Source organism: Pipra filicauda, unplaced genomic scaffold (genome assembly GCF_003945595.2).
Source record: "Pipra filicauda isolate LSUMZ 115617 unplaced genomic scaffold, ASM394559v2 scaffold129_size2064235_pilon, whole genome shotgun sequence".
Taxonomy (NCBI): domain Eukaryota; kingdom Metazoa; phylum Chordata; class Aves; order Passeriformes; family Pipridae; genus Pipra; species Pipra filicauda.
The window spans coordinates 1,584,472-1,604,193 of record NW_024103762.1 but is presented as its reverse complement, the minus strand read 5'-3'; positions in this window follow the sequence as shown (position 1 = coordinate 1,604,193).

Here is a 19,722-nt window from a genome sequence, read left to right as displayed (position 1 = left end):
TTGCACAGACGTCTGGTGAGTGATCCTGGACTCCAGGACTGATTGGGAAGGTTTTTCAAGTCAAACTGATCTACACAGAGACAATCTTATTTCCTCTATCCTGCACCTGGCCATGCACCCTAAAGGATGCTTTAGTGACTGAGCATGGTCACATTGAACACCATAATCATAATTTCGTGCAGCAGCTCCCCCCTCCCAGAAGTATCTTTCTCAAGCAACTTCTCTGGGATTTGAGAGGGCATTATGATTTCTCACGTGACAGAGGACACTTGGTAGCTCCTAAGATGTGAACGAAGTCATCGCACTGTGTTGCATGAGCTATAAACCTGCCCAGAGGAGATCCTGAAGTACAAACAGTCTTATCTGAGAGGCTGACAACAGCCAGCTCTGGCTTACAGAACACTCCCAATGTGGATTTCAATGCCTGGGAGAACTCTTACTTTCCCAGAAAATTTCTTGGAGCCCCAGAATTTATGACTGTCCTTGATTAAGATCTGCTGCCACTGAGCTTCTCTTCTCCCACTTTCATACTGTGCATCTGTAGCTGGAAAGGCAGAATCTGGCCCTAGCTGTCTGTGCTGATGCTGACCTCTATTTGGCATTTGTGCAATATCTCTCCCTGCTTTTTTCCCTCCCTCCAAGCGCGTGTCCCTGGATATCTAAACACGTCCTACCAAGAGCTCAGTGAGCACAGAGCAGATTGACCGCGAGCCCTTCTGACGCTGAATTCAGCTGACAATCAGCTCCTAATGCCAGCAGCTATTCCTGTTTTGTATCCTCTTCCTTCAGTCTGGAGCTGACAAGGTCAAGTTTAGAAACTTCTAACAAATGTTACTTCCTCATTAACAGACAGCCCGTTGGGTGACAACTTCTGTTTTGTATGTGCCAGTTGCCATTTTAATCAGCTCTGTTCCGTAAGCTTTGTGTTTGAATAGCTGGTAATACCAGAGTGGGGAGTGGTGTAAGAGTCAGTGTGTCTCTGTGCACAGTTTTTAGCTCTTCGTAGTTTTTATAGCAATTAATATTTGGATCCCATTTTCCACGTGACCCTGACTGTTCTCCACTCTTTAATGAAGAAAGGATGAGGTGGCAGATCAGGGGACATTGGGAGGGGGAGGGAGGGAAGAATGGATGCATGGGTGGATGGATGGATGGATGGATGGAGAGCATTATGAACAGGTTGCAACTGGTCTGCAGAGCTGTGTTGTTACAGCAAAACCTTTTCCATGTGAAGGAATCCTGATTTCAGACACTGTAATTCTGGTTTTTGTATACTGCACCTTCAGCATCTTCCACTAATCCACCATTGTCTAAGGGCCACTGAAATTTGCTGGGGACTCTAACTCAGCTGAGTACCTTCAAGCTGTGTATCCTGCACAGTAAGGAAAATGAACTCCCTGATGTATTTTGGATAATAGGCTGAAGTAAGAGCCCTGCACTTGAATGATGTCTCTTCTCATCTAATGATCACAGTAATCTCTAACCTAGTGCTGCAGGCATGGCTTCAGATATGCACTCATAGCAATTATATAAGTGAATAAATTAAACGTATGTATAAAAGATATTTAATAGGGTGGTTTAAAATTGTAATGTGAAGATGTATATGGAGACTTAGTTTTAACCAACCCCTTTTAAATATTTGGGAATCTTTCTTCTGCTGTCATAGAATCATTATGGTTGGAGAAGATCTTTGAGGTCTTCAAGTCCAACTGTCAGCAGTTGGACTGGCTTTGGTTTGGCTTCTTAAAGATTTGTCTTCATTACTAAAAGTTATACAGAGGATGTCCCTCCATGAACACTCAGGGCTGTCAAGTTGGTGGGTGCTCTGTTGGAGTGATGGTCCTGAAAGTGAGCGTCCGTCAGTGATGCGGTGAAATGTGTGAGATTGTTCTTCCAGGCTTGCTGAGGGGCAGTCTGGGCTGTTTAAGGATGAATGAGGGTGGAATGACTTTCCACAGATTGGAGAAAATCTCCAGAACAACCTTCTTGTCCAATATGCTCTGGGATTGATACCCACCATCAGCCGCAACGAAATGGCCCCTCATTAACTCCAATCGCACTTGTCTCTTACTTTCCATATTAGATAATGAACATAGTTAAGCACTGGAAGGGCTGCTCTCCCTTTTTCTGCTGTGACAGCATTAGATTGCTGTGATTTATACTCTTCATATAGGTAGTAATACGATTATTCAGTTAATCTATTATTCATTTCACTCATGATCTATTCTTTTCACATTCTCATTCTGTGAGTCAATTTTTCTCTCTGCTTTTTAATAGAGTAGCATTTTAAATTGGGAGAACACCGCATTAAACATGTATAGGATCTAATCTAATTGAAAATGCTTTCTTCTAGCAGGATATGCCTAATAAGCATAAAACTAATAATGTTCAAAATGCTATGGCATATTAACATGACACATTCTGAAGGATGTATTTTTCAAATAAAGCTAAGCACTAATTAATGAATATCTAAACCACTTTCTTATTCCTTATCCTGAAGTTGTATGATTGACATGGAAGATCTTTTGACAGAATATCGTTGCATACAAACTGCCTTGAAGTTTACAAGTATTTTTTCTTGCTGTCTAATGTGATATCTTTAACACAAAATCAGTGGTATCTCACAGTATTAATGTTATGTGGACACCAAAGTGCTTGTGAATCATTAATCTGCAGTCGATTTAGTGCTGGATGTATGCGTGACCTCCTGGTTGAAATGGATTTTAGGTTTTGTGTCTGCATCTTTCTGCAGAGATCATGTTCCAGCCTGCAGCATGTTGTTTTCTGTGCTTGCAGTTTTAGAGACCCTTGCCAGAGTTTAATTATATGGGCAATAATTATTTTTTCTTAAAATTTGTTTGGCAGAAAAATGAAGGTTTGGTTTGACTGTAGACTTGTTCGAAGGAAATTCAGCCTTCTACCTGCCCCTGCTACGTGAGAACTGAGTAATTTTGTTTTATGTGAAACTTTTTTGTTTTCTGCTTTGAAATCAGGCTTCCTTTTAGAAAGTTAGGCCAATGCACTTCTGCAAAAATACAAAACCTGCCCAGATGCAAAAAACCATATTTTACTATCAAGTGCAAAAATACTTACTCTAACTAAAATAGAATTGTCTATTTTTTTTTGCTAGTTTGTTTCATTGACTGTTTTCATGACCCCATTTAATGCTCAGTTTTTGATGATGCAAGCACTGTGAAGATACAGAAAATAGTAAAATCCTGATCCAACAGAAAAATGATGGCAACGCTCGGGGTTTATTGTGTCTGCACCAGCTCCTGTACTGCACACAGGAGCCTGTTTTTCCTGTCTGTGCAGAGCAAGGCAGAGGGCAGGGAGGCAGCAGAGCCTGGTCTCACACTAGGCTGCTGGGCTGTGGCCAGGACGAGCCCCCACCGTGCACATTTGGAAGCCTCCTCAGCTCTGCTATTTTAGACAGAGCCAGTGAAAGCTGCTTTGTAAAACCCAGTGGGAAAACTCATATAATTAAGCACGTCTCTATGTCTTCTGCAGTCCCTGAATCTGCTGTTTAAATCTCCTATTCGTTATCATTGTATCAGTTTAATTATAGACCTTCAGCAGAGGCTGACGTGCAACAGGAGGTCTAATTGTGCATTCGGTTTCCGGGATTGCTCATTCCCAGCAGGGAACTCCAGGCACATATGGTGGAATTAGCCATTTGCTTGCACTGCTGACCTTCTCCATGTGTATGATCCTGGTGGCTGCGAGTCCCTGCAGTCCCAGACTTGCAGAAGGGTGAGCCTGAGGTGATGAAAAAGGAGACTGGGACAGTCAGATGACGATCACTGCTTGCTGTAAGCTGTGCCTCTAATGATGTAGAGAAATGACTAATGCTGCAAGTTCCAGAATACAAACTCCAGAGATATCAGGAGTGCTTAAAAAAAATACTTTCTAACAAGAGGTCAGAAGGATATTGGTTCCTTAGTGTGGCTTGGATTCAGTAGTGTTTTTCCTGAAGCATGCTTAAGTTCTTGTAAGGTCAGAGCTTTGCTGAATATTTTTATTTGTTATTTGTATCTTGTTAGTTGCTATGTACTGCAGTTGTAGTCCACGACCTGTTGTGCCGGTAGTGTTGGAATATGAGAGAAAAATGAGAGTGTATTTGAGGAATGTATTAGGAGTGTACTTAACCCTACATTATCTCTGCATTGGAACTCAGGCAAAGTAAACTTTTGTGGCAAAATAACTTTTCTGAACATCACAAATCCAGTATTTGAGTGTGCATGTATGGCATTTTTTAAACTGAGGAGGTGGAACTCCCCTTTTTAATTTTTTTCACAAGAGGCATTTAGAGAAACTGAGTTAGAGGGTTTTGAGAAACCCAGACTGAGATGCTGGAACTTAAATGATGCTTCTTGGTGTGCTGGAAAGGAGATTGGGAAAAATGGTCATTCTTGTAGACATGTAAAGATAAAGCAATCATGACTTTCAAATAGGGAAGGAATTTTTCCTATATATTCCCCAAGCACTGTCAGGTGCAGCAGATCCTCTGGCTCGCCACCCCATTGTTTCTCTAACCTTGCAATCCCAGTGAATTTAAGAAAAAAACCCACTGTATTCAGTTTTCTGTGGCTGCAGGTGAAAGGCTTAACTGGAACTCAGTCCTTCTGCCACCAGGACTATGATTCTATTTGCAATTACATCTGCATCTCTACAGCACTAGAAAACAAGGTGAGCAGTCCATCTCTGCCCTGTGCTCTGCTTTCCAACACGACCCAAAACCCACCCAAAAACTTCCAGCAGTGAAAAATGCTATTATAGCATTGCTTGGTTTTACAAAATACTTCTCCATGAGTGATGCCCTCCAGACAATTAAAAGAGATGGCTTTGGTCTATAAAGCTCTTCCTGTTTAGGATCCTGGATGCCTCGGTGCTGATATATCTCAAGCTGACAGTCAGTGTCAATGACTATTTGAGAAACTTAGGCCTTGGGTACACAAAGATGCAGCACTTTTTTTTTTCATGTCTACCTCTCCCCTCATCTATCCATCTTAACTGTGATGTTATTTCTAGCCTTCATTGTTTTGCTTCTGCTTTCAACAAATAACATAAGAGAAAGGTCTGTGACAATTTTAGGAAGCTCTATTGAAAGAGGTTATTGATGGCTGCTACTTCTTCCGTGGGCATTCGGAGAAATCCTTGAAATGATGTTTGGTGGCTTTGTGAAACGAATTATTACTATGGTAACAGCTGCTGCAACGTTACAGAAAAGTTTATCTCTACTTTTCTTTTGTTTGTTTTTATGCTGACATGAAATCTTGTGGCCCTATTGCCAATAGGATGACATATTCCTTATGCAGCTTAAAACAAGGGAGAGGAGCAAGCATGTCAAAATCTTCGTATTCAGGATCTGAGCTCAGCAGCAGAAATAAACATCACCCCACTGAAATAAACTAAGAAATGGGGAAGAAAAATCTACACACACCAACTGGAAGAATCTTATTTAAATGCTACTGAGTTTTTAAATTAAAGTATTATTTCATATAGGATTTATATCACAATTCTACAGGTTTAGCTGCAATTGAGTTACAAAATAAATTGCCTTTACAGCAGAATTTCATCTTTCTCCCAGCAGGGCCAAATCTGCTCTATGGTCGCTGGGTAAGCTGTAGAGAGGGAAGAGCTGAATGCTCTGCCTGCCTGCCCTGGGATTGATTTGACACAAAGTTTCACATCCTTCTTGATGGAATAAATTGCCCTAAATGATCAGAAGTGTAAATGTCTGCATGACTGCACAAGATACAACAAGAAAGTAAGCTCTGGGCCTTTCGAGTGTAGAAGTCGCAGTTGAGTTACCACAGTGGACACCAGAGGACATGAAGTGTGGAAACTCAAAACTAAAGTTAATAAAAGTTTATTGCAGCCTTTCTTAAAGAGGAAGAAAGGGTTTTCTTGTTCAGGTCTAGGGTGTAAATGGTGGCCACATTGAAGAGTCACTAGTGATTGACAGTGGAGGTGGACACAAAGAAGTAAATGGGGAGGAAATACAGCCTTTTTTTTCAGTGTCTTCATCATCCAGCCAGATTGTCCATCATGGATAGATACCCCAGCCCTGGTAACTCATCCTGTTGTAGGGTTGAAATGAACCTTGACAAGCCACTACTCCATTTATCTGCTGTGAGGTAGAATCTGCACTTATGTACATCCTCTGGACTCGGGAAAAATTTAACACCTGCTCAGTTATCAAAGTAGCTTGAGAAATACAGAGCTGTTTTTCCATATGAGATTGGAGAAGGTTTGTAATGAAAAAATTTCCCTGCTGTGTTGGGTACATTGCAAGCTCTGCCCAGTGGTTTGCACTGCTCATTCTCAAAGAGAAACCAAGTCCAAGTCAAGGGCAGGAGCTCTTTTTAGCACAGAGATGGCTGATGCTGGTGCTCATGACCAAGACAAGGTGCCAGTCTCTTAGGTTTTCCCCAGGACACTTGAATAATTGTATACTAATTGTGCTGCAGGAAACCCTCCAAACAAAGTCATGCATCTGAACCAGGTGGAATGTCACAGACTCTGAGTTTCAAAACTCAAAGGTGGGGCCAGTCCAAACACTGCAGGTGATACCAGCCCAGGAGCCTTTGCCAAGGTGTTACCAGTCTTGGATTTGTCCAGAGTTTGGGATCAGATGAAACCCTTTCAGTGTGTCTCCAGGCTGTGTATCACTTGCACTGCTGCTGTCTGAGTGTAAAGCCTGCCACGTGTAGCAGGATGTGTAATGAAAGACAGTTCAACTTCTTTTTTTTCCTTACATTTGGCTGGTATTTTTGGATTAGGACAATGGCAGGAAGATGTTATTGAAGATGTGACAATCTCATGAGAACTGAGAGCAGCTGTAGCTGTAGTCAGTGTGAGCTCAGTCCTACTGCTTAGCCATGGACTTGGGGAAAACCCTGCAAAGCCACGTAGTTTAAGGATCTAACCCCAGGTTTGAGATGTAGATTTATCATATCAGTGGGGAGAGAGGCAAACTGGAGTCTGCTCCCTGAAGTGTTCTCCTGGAGTGTTCCCTGGAGTGTTTGGCCTAACTGATGCATGACTTCACATCATGAGTCCTGTGAAGCTCATGCCTTGGCTCCGGTGGCCTGACCCTGACATGTCAAAAACTTATTGAGATGTTTTGTCATTTAACTCCTCTGTGAAAATCCAGCCAGACTTACTAGATATGCAAGTACCAGACAGTTAGTCTTCATCTCAAGGAATTACTTCTGTTCTGTCCTTTTCAAAATCCTGCCTTGAGTTTGCTTTTAGAAGTTAAACCTTTGATGATGGTTAAGGTGATGGGCTTTGTTCTAAGCCACAATCACCTAGAAATATTTGATTTTAAATGACACTTAGCAAACTTTGGGATATTACTGTCAGCTTTACTCCATTATTTGCTATCTCAGTCCTTCTGCAGCAGCACAGTATTTCAGGTAATTTTGCTTTGTGTAGCAATGGCTGGTTGTGGCTGTCTGGCCACTGCTAATTTAAGCAATGGATTGAGGAACTGTGTACATGGAAAATTAAAAGCTACAATTAGATTAGACAGTGGGAGAAAAAGTGGGTTTGTGTTTGCAAGCAGCCACTCAGCCTCAAAGCACTGGTACCAGAGAAGATTTTTGAAAAATACTGATTCTTATCCTCTATAAATCTGTGGCAATTAGGAGCAACTCCACTGAATTGAATAGGATTAGTCATGTAAATAGAGATGAGATCGTATTTATGCTTCTGTGCAACCAGTCTTAGCAGGGAGTTGTTTCTGAACAAGACTAAAAGCCTTAGGTTTGAATGCAAATTTTTTTAACTATCCTTTCCATCAATCCTGCTCCTTTAAATCCAAAATAAAATATTGCATGGAGTGCTTTCATAAATAATTTACTTTCTGCCTGACACCAGTCAGGGAGGCATAAAGCTTCCTGTGTGTACATGCTGCTTCTAGCACTCAGCAGTAACTAGATCTGAATTTAAAACAAAAAATCTGAAGATTTTTGTTTTTCCATGAGGCTGGAAGAGGTTTGGGGACTCTGAAAGAGTCAATTCAGGCCCCACCACATCAAACACTCTCTGTGGTGTTTGAAAAAGCACCGTTCATTCATCCTGACCCCCCAGAGGGCAGAGGGATGACGTGAGGAGAACTGCCCTTGTGGTTGAGGAACTGGGTGGAATTCCTGGGATTTTGCCTCAAGTCTCTGCTCTGCTCTTGGTGATGTTGGCTAGATACAATGCACTCCTGTGCTGAGATTTCCAGGCTGTTTCCAAACAAGCTGGAAAGCAGAATGATTGCATTGATCCGTTGTGTTGAAAGATACCTGCTGCCTGTTGGGTTTAGCTGACACAACAGGTGTGTCTTGTTTTTCCAAACGATCTTGAAAAATTCCTAAATTTCCTCCTTTCCAAGGGAGAGTAACTACTGAGCAAGTTGTGGAGTTGGGAGCTGTTTTTCCAGAAATCCTGCATGACCTTGGGCAAATCACTTAGGTGGAAATTTAGTGAAGTATTAAAGCATTTCAGTCCTGTTGAGTGCTTAGCTCTGGTTCATTTCAGTGGGATTTAGGCTTCCAGTTTCTACTTAAATACCTAAATCTCTTTGTGATCCATACAAATCTTAAAGTTTCACTTTGGAAAAAAGGGACTAATAAAATATCTTGTCTTAGAGGGGTGTTTTGTGGAGAAATTAAGACTGTGAAAAAACCAAATAGTTTGACTATGAAGCTATGTGGATGTGATAGAGAGAGTGATCATGCATTCCCTAAAATAAATCCTGGAATATATGCCTGGCATGAGCGTTGTACAAGTGTTTCCATGCTGGCAAAAGCACCCAGTCCACAGTGCACAAAGCTCATTCTATAATTTAGAGCAAACCCCTGGAAAAATATTTCTTTCACTTAAAAAAAAAAACCCAAAAAATCTGCCTGTGGCATGGCATCTGGAACATGCTTAGCAAGCAGCAGGAGCTCTTTATAATTCATCAAAAAGGCCACACAGATAATGAGGCAAGGCTCCTCGCTAGAACTGAATATTTCTTCCCAATGCTGCTTCAAAACAAAACGCACCAAGGTGATGGGTGTGGGGCAGCCTGGCCCCAGCGCCGGGGCTGGTGTGTCCCAGGGAGGAGCAGTGCACAGAGCTGCACTCGTGTCTGGGGGTGCTGTTTGTTGCCCTGCCCCAGTGATGCTCCAGCACCAAACACCAAACCTTAAACCTCTCCTGACCAGCTCTGGCACAGAATTCCTGCTAAACTGTCCAAGCTGAGGCTAAACGAGCTTCAAAAAGCTGTCAGAGCTGCCTTGGGAGCTCTGCTGATGCCCTCTGCCACCACTGTGCTTTCAGCTGGGGCTGGGATGGGAGAGTTTTCTGGCTCCGGACAGAGGCAGAAAATGTTTGGAAGAGAGGTAAAGCTGGGGTTTGGGCTTGTTTTGTTTCTAGATGATGTTATGGACAGGCTGAGCTGAGCCTGCCTGTGGCCCTGGGGAAAGAAAATGTCTGTGGGAAATTATTCTTTCGCTTGGCACTGTTTCCAGTGGGAATCAGTGAGGCTTTCAAAGATGTTCCCCCTGATGTGCTAAAGCTTAGCTTAAAAACACAGAGACATGAAAGGGCAGCCTCCTCTGGCGCACGATGAGATGTGACAGGGGGAGCGGCTGCTGCTGCAGGAGCTGGAATGAGTTCCTGTAAGGGGAGTCACAAGCACTGAAAAGTCAAATGAGCAGGAACAGCTTTGTGCAGGGTGATTCCAGTGGTTTCTGGGCTGCCTGTACACATGGTGTGTTCAGTCTTGCTCCTTTTTCATAGATGTATAATTCCATGGGGATTCAGGGAGAATTCTGAGGTGCCTGGAAAGGGAGGGAGAGAGGGAGAATTGCTACATCATAGAGGTTTGCTCTGCATACTGCCCGCCTCCCTTGCTCACTGTTTTTTTTTTCATTTTCTTTAAATGTAAAGTGCAGAGACTTTGATTCTCTAACAAAAGAGGAGAGTTAGGTGTCTGTACTCCACTGAAAAGCTGTTTGTTATTTCCTAGTCTTACAGCAGTCTTTTCCAGTCTGCTGTAGCTGTGGCTGAAGCTGTAATGCAGAGATATGGGATTTTTCATCATGTTGCATGAACTGGGGGGTGGGGGGTGGGTTTGAGGCTCTGTAATTCTGCACACTTTTAGAAGCACAATTTCTTTGTGGAGGTCTGGATCTGTGTTCTCCTACCTGTGCTGTGACAAACTTGTAGATGTAATGTGAGTGTTTATATCAGTGAATCCATGGTTTCTTTCTTCCTTTTCTCCTGTTTAGTTTCATGAATCTGCTAGAAATTAGTAAGAAATTATGCCCCATCCCTCTGTCTGTGGGATACAATGTCGAATAAAAGAGGGTATTGAAAGAGAAAACACCAGAGTGAAGAGTATGGTGGAATGGAAATGCTTCCTCCTGTTCTATCCTCCCTTCCTAAGCTCTGCGTCTAATTGCAAACTAAAGAATGGGAGAAGCAACATTAGAAAGAGGTGTGTGAAAGATTTGCTAATGTTGTAAGCAGAGGTTACCACCTCTCCTCCTTCAGTGGTCTCAATAATACTGACTGAGCAACATATGCTTCTGCCTTTGGGATGACAGGTGGCTCTCAGTGACTAGGAATGGGACTACCTACATCTGCTTCCTAAGCAGGGTAAGCAACCAGGCCAACTCTGCACACAGTAGAGATGTAGAGTTATTGTGGCAATAACCTGTTGAGTCACTGCTTTTTATTGTACAATTATTTGTGTTTGGATCTGATGCCTAAATAATGTGCAATACTGAAATGCTGCAGAAGAGGAAATGAATGCAGAGAGTATTGCTCCACACGGCAGAATGTCCCTGCTGAACACAGTTAATAAGGTCCTAAAAATGATGGGTGGACTCCTTAGGGGCTGACATCCGAGTGCAGTTCAGAAGAGTAGCCTGAAGTTCAGGCACTTCTCTGAAGCTTCTCTCATCCATTTGAATGTCACAGATCTTCAAACCTGGGCTGAAACCCCTGCAAAGTCACACTTATTGGGTTCTCACTGGAGCACAGAATTCATGACGTTTCAAGCCCAAACCCAAAAGTTGGTGGTGTACTGGAAATAGGCAGAGATTTAGGGCAGAGGAACATCTTTATGACTGGTTTCAAACAATGGAGATCCTCATCTTTGTTTAGTGTGGGAAGCCTGTAGATAACAAATGAGGGAGGGCTTTGAAACTTGTCCTTATTGACTCAATTTCATCTGGCTGATGAAATACCTGCCTAGTGTGAGACCAGTTGCCATAGCCCAGCCCATTGTCATTGCTTAAGCAAAGGCAAAACACACTCCCATGTTTGAACTGCTGGGATTCCTCTTGTAGCTCAAATACCACAGGCAGGTCCTTTTACACACAGAGCCTCAGGGCTCAGTGCTTTTACATGGACTGAAAAACAGGCAGATCCCTCTTCCAGGGCAGCAGCATCCACATCCCTTGAATGTCGAGCATGGACACCTGCAGGATGTGACCTGGTCACACACAGGACTAGGCTGTGGCTTTCTACAAGGCAGCACCCTAAGGAGGGATGGAAGGTTTCCATTTACAAACACAGTTTCAGTAGGAACCTTCTATTCTGCAGTGAGATACTTTTTTGTGTGAGAGAGAAGGAGAGAGAGCAAGCCACAAAAAGCCTAGCAACTCTGGATTTCTGGATTGCATTCCTCAGCACAAGAGCTGGCAGCTTGTTGAGGACAATCTTTAAGAACACATACATATTTTTGCAAATTGGGCATTAAGCATGTAAGTGAAAATCTTGTATAAAAGGGAGATGGTTCCAATCAAAACTCAACATGCTCATCCAGCTTGTCTTAATATCTTCTCCTTGGAGAGGCAGCATGTTGCAGTTCCTGGCTCACATGAAATGACAGATAAAGGAACCAGGGGTTAGGGACCACTTTTTGCTAACACATGTGCCTCTCAGGGTGCTGTGGTTCCTGTGCCAGCCCAGCAGCTTGCTGTTCAAAATATCAGCTTTATCCTCTTTACCACCCCTGGTTTACCTTACTGACCACCAGTCTCCTGTCCTGGAAGTCCTTCGACATCAGCGTGAGTTCTGAAAATCTAATTTTGTCTGAAACATTATTTAGACTATTTAGAAATTGTGTGACTACAATGTGACTACAGTTCTGTGACTACGTGTTAAATCTGTGAATGTTGTTTGTTTGGGGCCTTGAAGGAAAGTACATCTGAAGGAATGAGGAGGAAGTGTATGAAAATCCATGACTGGAGTTTAAACAATGATGACTAAGGATTGTCTGTGCAGGAGTTTCCTGTACGGTGAGGTAGGTTTTGAAGTGAAGTGTTTTACTGAGCTTCCATTTCCATCTGCAGTGTCTGGATCCATCCCTCCCACAGGTTTCTGAGGCAGAGGCATAACTGAGTTTGCCAGGGACAAGGGAGAGGGACCTGAGGGGACTGCTGTTAGTGGAGACCTTCCAGGAAACTGGAAATTCATATTCTTATGTGGAGGTCCGTATTATTTACAGTATTGCTGAAAAACACAGACTGGGGGAGTTCATCTGTGGTGCTTGTGGAGTAGTCAGAGACAGGTGGAACATGGACTTTATCATATGTTTGAATGCACATATATGTTTGCTGGGTGTCTGTAGAGCATTGTGTTCTAAGAGCATCTGTGCTGTTTCCCCTGAGTTACTGGCAGATTTGCAGTGTTTCCAAATGCCTGAAAATATACAGCAAGCATGGTACTCTGACAAGCATTTTTAATAAGGGTTGTTATAAAAGTCCTCAAAAGGACAAACTGCATAGATGCATTCAAAATAAGTGAAATTCTGCAGTCCTGGGTTTCTCACTTCATAAAAGCCATCTTGATAAGAGGGAGCGTAGAAGGACAACTTTGAAAAGCAAAGGTAGGGCTGTTCCTGGTAGGACCCCTCCTGTTTTGTTGGCTTTCAGTAGTGCCCATGGCCTTACTTGCTCTCTGGGCTTCTAAAAATGTCCGGGCACTTTTGACATAATTTTGCAAAAAAGATAGAAATGCTTTATTTTATGTGCACATTCCTCTGAATCCTCTAAAATAAAGCCACTTTTTTTTTTTTTTCTGTTTTCTTGTCAGGTTGTCTATGTGACATTTGTCTTTCAGGCTGTGACAGTGAACCTGGCATTAAATGCTGTATTCAGGAATTAGAGAGAGGAGGATAATGCCAGCTGTAGCTATTGGTGCTTTAGCTTTCAGAATGTTTAGTGGGTTTGCAGGCAAACTGAATTTAAAGTGTTGGAATGTGAGGACCCTTGTTTTCCTCCCTCCCCCGTGGTGTCTTTGACTTCCCTAGAGTACCAGAGCTCATCCTCCTCAAATACATGGAGGGACACTGAGGAGTTGTTTCAGTGCACCTGACTGGATCCTTGATGTTTTCCTGAAAGCTCTTTGATTGCAATGTTATTTCCTCTCAGAGCCAATGTGGTTCCCTCTGTGCCACAATAAAACCACTTAACAATCTTTCTTCCCTTTCCAGGGAAAGGAAGCAATTTTAAAAAATATATAGCCACATATATCTCCAGCATTTCTGGGCTACAAAATATATTACATTTAAAATGTGGCTGTGGCTCTGCAGGCTCTCCCACATCTGAACAATGCAATGTCATGCTCTAAAACTTCAGGACTTGTAAGATTCAGTGCTGGGCTGGTAACTTATATGTTGTATTTTTTGAAATGTTGCACTGCTGTACATCATTGGAAAGAAAAAATACTGATTTGTCCTCTGATATTGAGCACTGATTAGTAGCCATGTCAAAACTGAATTAGAAATATTTTAAATTGTGGCACTCACCAGCAAATAAAAGGCATATTAGATTACTCTAGAATGTTTTTATGGCTCCATGTGAGTAATTCGACAGATGGTACTGAGGCACTTGGTTGTAATGCTAAAGGAATGTAAAAAATTGTCTTGCTTAAGTAAGAAAGTAAAGTCTCAAAGAATTCTGCAACAGTTTCACAAGTGTGGCATGTGCTGCATAGATAAAGGGGTGAATGTGAATCCTTAATGCCAGGTTTGCCTTAAAAGCCCAAGTAAAATCTCATGCAAGTAGTAATGCTGTACCCCAAGGAAGCATTTGCATTCCGTGGTTCTGTATCTGTCTTGAAGACTGATGTGTGTATGCAGGTACAGGCTGTGTTCAGATACTATATGAGTTAGGGAAACAGATCCAGCTGCTATGAAATCAGGGTATCTTTGCAGCATAAATTAGGTGGAAATTTTCCAGATTTGTATTTAAAAATGGCATACTCAAGTGCTTTGGAACTAAACAAGACCCATCTGTTTTAAAAATTATACAGCACTCCGAACCAGCCACAGTATACATCAAAATTTGGGATGTGGCATAAGAAACAGCAATTTCTAGGGTGGAAAGAATATTTCCAAAAAAATGATTTTGTATGTCTTTTCTTGAAGCAGTTTATTAAATGCACTCACTGCTTAAAACTGCTACATTTTTAGTGCTAATCATGAACTATTTCCAAGTCTGAATTTCTGATGGAAGTGTCTCATCACGTCTTGTGACTGATCCATATTAGCTGGTAGGTCCTGCTCAGCTTGGAGAGGGCTCTCTCTGGCACCAGCCAACCCACAGCCCATCTGCTGCATAATGGCCATCTTTGTAACAAAAATGCTTTGACTGTAGATACTTCTAAACTTGTTTGTGATTGGTGTTGAATGGCAATCTCCTACAGTATCTGGATTTTCCACAGCCCGTGCATCAAGTAACTGCTCTTCTTGGGACACATGTGTGGGCTCAAGGAGGAGAAGGTCCTCATGAGCAGCAGCACAGGTTGAGCACACATGCCTGCCAGACCTGCTTGCCTTCCGTGATGAACCAACAGGACTTGTGGGTGGGTGAGGAACCTCCCTGTCATTTACCTCGAGTTCAGCAAGACTTTCATGAGCCTCCTGGACGCTCCTCTGGCTAGTGTGGGACATCACATTCTGGATGGACAGACAAATCAGTGGATAAAAGAAATGCATGGTTTAGGTTGTTGATCCCAGGCACATTCATAGATATGTAAAAAGTGCAGTACTCTAACATCTGTCCTGGGACCTGTCATGTTTGTGACCTTTACCAGTGACCTGGAGGAGGTGATGGAGCATGCTTTTGTCAAGTTTTCAGGTAACACCAATTTCCAGGTGCTATCTGTCTGTAGCTTGAGGGGATACCAGCCATTCAGAGGGACCTTCATAGGCTGAAAGGCCAACAGGAGTTATATGAAATTCAATAAGCACCAATAGAGAGTCTTCGCCTGGGAAGAAAAAGCCCTGTGACAGTAAAGGCTCCAAAAGACAGAGCCAGACTCCTCACTGGTGTGCATGGTGGGAGGCTCAGAGATGGCAGACATAAATTGTACAGGAGAGGTTCATACTGAATATAAGGAAAACTGTTTTCCCCAGGATGACTCTCAAGCAGTGGAGCAGGCTGTTAGAAGGGCTGAGAAGTCTCCATCCTTGGAGGGTTTTAGGACCTGACTGAACAAACCTCTGAGCCACCTGGTCTGACCTCAGGCTGGCACTGCTTTGAGCAGCCGGTTGCACATGGAGACTTCTGGGCTGCCCTCCAGCCTGAATAATCCTGTGACTCTGTGGTCGTGTGAGTGTTTAACACTTTGAGGTTGAACATTTCTTAGGCTCGTGGGTGCTGTAAACCAGAGCGACCACAGTGGAGCACGGGATTGGGTATTTAAAGTCTCCCTAAGAGTCTGGAATGTAACAGGAGATGCAGCTCTGTAAAATGACAAACCTGTTGTACACTTATTGACTGAGTCTGACAGGGCTGCTCAGCTCTCTTTTCTTTCAAGTTTCTCTGCTGGCTCAAACGTTGGAATGTGTTACTGTAGTAAACAGCAGAACAGTGGCCACACATCCAGGGTTTGCAGGGGAACATCTGGATGTTCAATGTACCCAGGAGATACTGTATTGCCGGGTTACTGACAGTAAATTTGCTGTTCTAGGGAGAGAGGGAAGAAAACAGGTAAATTGCCTCAAAGCTCTTGTAAATAATCAATAACAAGTAAACCAGGGTGTGAACTGAGAGCACATCAGCTAGCGCCCCAAATTCCTCTGTGTGAAGCAGCTGACTTCACTCAGAAAGTGCAGTGAGGCCTTGGACAGATGCCCCTTTGCAGGTTCAGCTGAGTAGACAGAAGATGTTACTGCTGCAGGTGCTCCTCAGTGCTCCTCTTCCAGAGGCTGCTGCCCCTTCCTCTTTACTGGCAGGTTTGCCAGAGCATGGGCGCTTCTGGTCAGGCAACCTGAGCAGAGCTGGCACAAACTGGCCGTGTGTTTGGTGTGAGCTGGCCCCAGGGGACTGGCTGATGTGAATGAGGGAATGCTCCCGTGGTTTGCTCAGCGTGGCAGATCCTGCGCCAATGAGTGCTCTGGAGGCGCAGCTGGAGCGGGAGGAGGGCAGCGCTCCGAGGCTAATGGCACCTCACATGGAAGAGCATCTACCTGAAAAACGAGTGCAGAGGAACTAAGGAGCTGTGAATTCACACCCCTCTCGCTGTGCATTAGCTTTGTTGTTTTCAGAGGGTGATTAGGTTGCTGTGTCACTGCCAGAGAATGACACCCACCTTTTCTGAAAACTCCCTGTTATGTTGTACACAGCCTTGATTACCGTTTTCTTTCTCATTGACTCTCAGGAGTGTGTTTTACAGAAGCACAGACGTTACCCAGAGAATTCCAAAGTCATAGAATTGCCTCACAGTTTTAATGCTTTTTGCTTCATTTCGATATTTCCCTGAAGGATGCAATGCCTCCTGTCTCTTTCTGGACAGAAAGTCCTTTTGTAATGCCCTGATAGTGCAGATTTTTTTTTTTATTATTTAAAAGCTTGCTTTGGAGTTGTTTTGCCTTCCATGACAGTCAGTCCCCAGGAACTATTTTGCTTTTACATAATTTGCACATCTGTGTTCAGTCTGGGGTGTGAAAACCAGCAGAATGCTGGTTGTTAATAACAACCATATATCCATTGCTTTCCAATTGCCCCTATGATGCTCCTGAAGTCATTGGCAATTCATCATCTTGTGGTAACTCAAAATGAGCAAGTGCAAGTGGTGAATTCCTGCTGGTTTAGTGTGGCTATTAAGTGTCCTCATTGTACCTTACATCTTGAAGAGCTCTTGACACTGCAGGACTGTTTCAGTTCACCTGTCACTGAACTGTGACCACCTCTGCAACAGGCATGGCAAGTATTGAACAGGCTCCTTTTGATCCAAACTAAGCTCTGAGGGTAGGAGCTGTTGATTATTTGTGGCAGACGTTTGCCTGTCCTGCAATGACATGGGAGAACAGCTCTTTAAATCACAGTTCTGTCAGCGGCTGCAAACATCTGCAGATGTGGGATCTGTAATCTCTCCTCTCAGACCTTGACATCGCTGTTTAATCTCTGCTATTTGTGTTTTGGTTTTATTTTATTTTTTTTTTAGGAGTCATGTAAAATCCACTGCAGGAATGAATCACCACACATTTCTCATTCCAATGGCAGTAGATATTGCAGAAATCCATGCATATGCCTGTATGTGTGTGTATATGTACACATGCACATACACATGTAAATAAGACCACAAGGAACTCTACTGCAAACATACTGTGGAAGCCAAACGGAGACAGCAGTTAGTATATGGGATGGAGCTGTTTAGTTTTCAGGTGGTGCATCACTGCAAGTAGATGTGCCTCAGTGTCCTGGTCAGCCCTGATGGTGACACCCATGAGAGCCCCATACATGCCTCAAGGACAATAAACCCAGAGAGGGGTGATTGTTCCCTATTAAAAGCGCTCATTGTTTTGGAACCGACAACTTCCTTTCCTGATCAAAGAGCTGCCTTTGATTAATCAGTTTTGAAATGAATGAATTTCTAAGTTCTCACTTCTTGCTTTTCTTCGGGGACATATTTCAAAAGCCTTTTGATCTCTGGTGACAGGTGTTTAGTAAAAGGCAGGTATGCTTTTACAAAAAGAACCATGGAAGTCTTGTTGTAAAGGGTAACTAAAGCCCTGATCAGAAAACAGTCAGAACACGTGTTCAGCAGGTCCACTGGCTTCAGCAGGCCTGTGCACACTCACAGGTTGCTCTTGTGCTCAGTCTTCACCAGGATCAATGGTTTTAAAAGGTAAAATCAGGCTGCTGGTCTGTGAAAAAAAAAAAAAAGGGTAATATCTACTGCAAAGGTCAGAAAATATTAATGTGGCATCTTACACTAACAGAGTACAGGCAGCACAAATCTCTACAAATAGGCTTCCTGCTGGTAACCAATTGAAATGTAGGAGGTAGTTAGTGTCTCTCAATTGTAAGTGTCATTTGATCCCCAGGGAGATATTTAATGGATGATATTTCCCTACAGAGTCCTGTCTTTTCTTTCTGTACTTCATTAGTAACAGCTCAGGGTCCTCCTGTTCATAAAAAAATGTATGCACTGCTTACCTGATTTTTCACATTTCACACACTGTATTTGGAAAATCGATGTTGTTCCTACAGAATTAAATAAAATACTTTACCTTTAATTATATGGTGTCTTCCTGTCTGCAAGCAGGTTTACCCCACTACTTATTACCAAGCCAAAGAAAAGGAAAGAACAAATCAGGGAAAATATAGTAGTACCTGAATAAAATAATGGCTATTTGCAAATCCACTTTCCCTGAAAGTTTTCCCTCTCCCCATCCAAACTGTATGTTCTGAACTGGTCTTAGGGATACTTCAGAATGCAGCTCCTATCTGTGGAGAGGTATCCATGGGAAATGGATGCCTTGCTCCTTCTGCAGGGGTGGACCTGTGATATGAAACACTCGTTTTACTGAGTATGAATAATTTTATCTGTAAGTGGAATCTTGCAGTTGTTTGACAGGGTAGAGCATTACTATCTTGCTGCTGTTAGAAGGCGAAAAAAATCACTCAAAGAACTCAAAATACAAGATGTAGAGCTACCTGGAGTAATTTCAGATTCACAACTCAAGCTGTTACAAAAATCCAAGTGTTTCTCTGGTGGTTCAGGGAAACTATACTGACCCACCTTTCTCTCTCTTCTAGGATCAGGGGCTGCTGTTCATTTTCTGATACTGTCTTGGTTGACTGCTCTCATGTTTTCTCAAAATATTTTAACTCAAATTTACTTTCTTGTAACCTTGATCAACTGCCCAATATGCAGATTATTTACTAACAGAATAGTAACCTTACTTTAATGGTGTAATACAATAAACACTTTAACGTGCAAATAGAGAGGCTCCCAGGAACTGTTCTGTGTTGTTGGGGTTCAGTTCAGAAATGCAGCTCTCTCTGCCTTTGTGGCTGCAGTGTTCCTGCATGGGGCATTTGCCTGGGGTGGCAGAGAACACTCCATGCTGCCTGTCATAGTCCAGTCCTATTGTCCCCTGTGGCCCATGAAGATGCTCTGGATTCTTTGCAAGTGGGAAAAATCCAATAGTGGGCTAAAAAATGCTTTTTTTGCACTAGACAGCAGCTCTGCAGGTGCAGGTGCTCGCTGCAGATGTTTGATGTGGTCCTGAGAACTGGGCTCTCCTGAGGTGAGGCTGCTCGCCTTTCCACTGGACACTTTCCACCACTCCAAGGAGCTGCTCCTCCAAGTCTGACCCTGTGTTTGCACTTACACACGTTTGAGTGCTTTGCTGAAGCAAAGCATCCAGTTTCAATATTGACTTGTTTTTGTAAAGTTGAGCATGTTGTGTTTGGTTACATAGCTTGGGGT